At 42.4% G+C, this 2481-nt stretch overlaps 1 pseudogene; it reads right to left on the reverse strand.

Moving 5' to 3' along the window:
- Nucleotides 1–708: 708 nt before the first annotated feature.
- On the reverse strand, nt 709–1754 carry LOC138421010 (olfactory receptor 51B6-like; annotated as a pseudogene).
- Nucleotides 1755–2481: the final 727 nt, after the last annotated feature.

Genomic DNA, 2481 nt, shown 5'->3' on the forward strand with positions numbered 1-2481 from the left:
CCAATCCAGTATTCTTGCCTAACCCTAACCCTAACCCTAACCTTATTTTTTCTATGGAAATCCCATGGAGAGAGGAGCCTGATGGACTACAGTCCATAGGGTGGCAGGAGTCTGGCACAACTTAGTGAATAAACCACCACTACCACATATATTACCAGTGATAACAATAATATTTAATAAATGTTTATTAAAATTTTCACTGAACAGACTTAGATATAATTAGATATACTTTTCCTAGAGTTGTCATTTTAAACTGAGGAGAATAAGTATCATTGCTTCACTTAGTGCAATTTTCTAGAAACTAGTTCCATATGAGAAAATTTTCAGCAACTACATGTCTGGAGTTGAGTGAGTTTTTCCTAAATATATCAAAGCCTATACATACAAAACATATTGAAAAACAATGAGCTTTGATTTAAATACTAGTGGCCCATACTGTAAATCCAAGAATCATATATTGGGTGCCATAGGTTCATTCAACAGAACGAGTTATCTGGGAAAAGAGCAAAGATCAGTTGGACTATTGAAATATATGTTTAGTATATGCATATTATATAATATGCAATTCAGCTACAAATGGATAGTGTGATATGATCCTCTAAATAGCAGAGAGGTTGGTTATATTAACTTGGTTTTCCTTAGTTGCTACCATTAACAAAGCTGTCATCTTGCCCAAGTTGCCTGAATTATTCTTCAGAGCACAGTGTGTCAAAGGTATGCTCTAGAATGAAGCAGAGAGAAAAAACGAATTATACCAGTCTGGATCTGCTTGGTTTTAATGCTGTAGGGGACAGGATTCATAAAAAGTGGGAAAAGGAAGCATATAATGCTCATCGTGATGTGGACCACATGAGGAGCACGTCTTCCAAACCTATGACTAAATGTCAGACCAACTACAGGGGCATAGAATACCGGGAGGCAGCAGGTGTGTTGAGGTCCTTGGCCCTTTCTTCTCCAGAAGCAATGCCCATGACAGTCTTGAGGATCAAAATGTAGGAGCAAAAGATGACAAGGAAGTTCAATAAGACCATTGCCAATACAACCACAACAGGATAGAGACGATTGACGATGATATTGGCACACGGTAAATTGATGACATCTTGGTGTAGACAGAAAGCATGAGAGAGTACATGGGATCAACAATAGGGGGACCAGGGAAGGTGAAGAATTATTGGCTTAATTGACAGCCTGGCCCTTGTCAATACCCCCATCCCAATCTTTATTACCCTGCTGTTGGTCAGGATGGAGGTATATCTCGAGGGGTTGCAGATGGCAATGAAGCCGTCATAGGCCATGGCAAGCAAAACACCAGACTCTACGATGGAAGGAGTATGAATAAAGTAGGCCTGAGAGAAGCAGGCCCTGTGGCTAATCTCTCTGTGATTCAGCCACAGGATGCGCGAAACTGTGGGCATCATGTTCAGTGTCACTCCAAGGTTGGTGTCTGCCAACATAGCTAAGAAATAGTACATGGGCTCATGGAGGTTATGGTAATCCCTAATGGGAAAGAGAAAGGTTTCACTACCAAGAAGCATGGAGACACAAACCCTCAACAAAGGAATGGAGATCCAGCGATGCACCTTCTCCATACCTGGGAAGCCAGTTAGCAGAAACAGAGGCAGTGGTGGTGAGCACGTCCTCCCCCAGGAAGTCCACTTCCTACCTGCCCAGAGCCTCGCCTCCAGCCTCTTCACATTCACTTTGCCCCACAAGCTAATGATAGCAGCTTTCTTCTCGGCAGTAAAATGCACCATGATGTCAAGTTTTGGAGCTTACTGGTGATCACAGAAGCATCAGAAGCAAGTCTGTGCTGCTGCTGGATGCTGTGGCCTTTTATTCTTTACTGCTGAACTTCTGCTCCCTGCTCCCCCTGTCTTAGAAGTCATTAGTCAAGGTTAGGCTGTGTCCTTCAGGGGTGGAGTCAGGTCAGCTGACGGTCAGCAAGGAAGATGTATATTGAATGTGTGATAACCTGTTGGTTCCTGAGACATCCTTCCTTTGTTAGGTCCTCCTCCATCCTTAACACTATTTTCCACTCATTCCCCGTTTTTACCCTCTGCTCTTCCCATGTCATCCTCCACAATGGCATCCATCTCCCCCATTCTCCTTCTCCCAGAATGATCCATGGAGTGTAGCTAAGCACCAGACAAGGAAGGAGCTCTATTCAAACCATTTTAGTATTGGTTAAGGATGGTGAGATGGTGACAAGGACAAAAACATGCTCAAGATAAAAAATACTATTGTAGACAAGAAACTCAATCAGTTCTAGCTCTCTTGGGGAGTGGACTATAGCCAAGCTCTGGATTATAGTTTTCCAGGGATGAAAAAAACAAAACAACACACACATATATGATTACTTCAGGAAGCTGAATGGAAATGCAAGGGATCTGCATCAGAAATAAGAGCTCAATCCAAATTAAAATATCCAAAGGTTATTTCATAGAGAGAACAGGCAGAATAAGCTTGCATCTTGTGCTTCCA

This window comes from Ovis canadensis, chromosome 15 (assembly GCF_042477335.2).
Source record: "Ovis canadensis isolate MfBH-ARS-UI-01 breed Bighorn chromosome 15, ARS-UI_OviCan_v2, whole genome shotgun sequence".
Classification (NCBI taxonomy): Eukaryota; Metazoa; Chordata; class Mammalia; order Artiodactyla; family Bovidae; genus Ovis; species Ovis canadensis.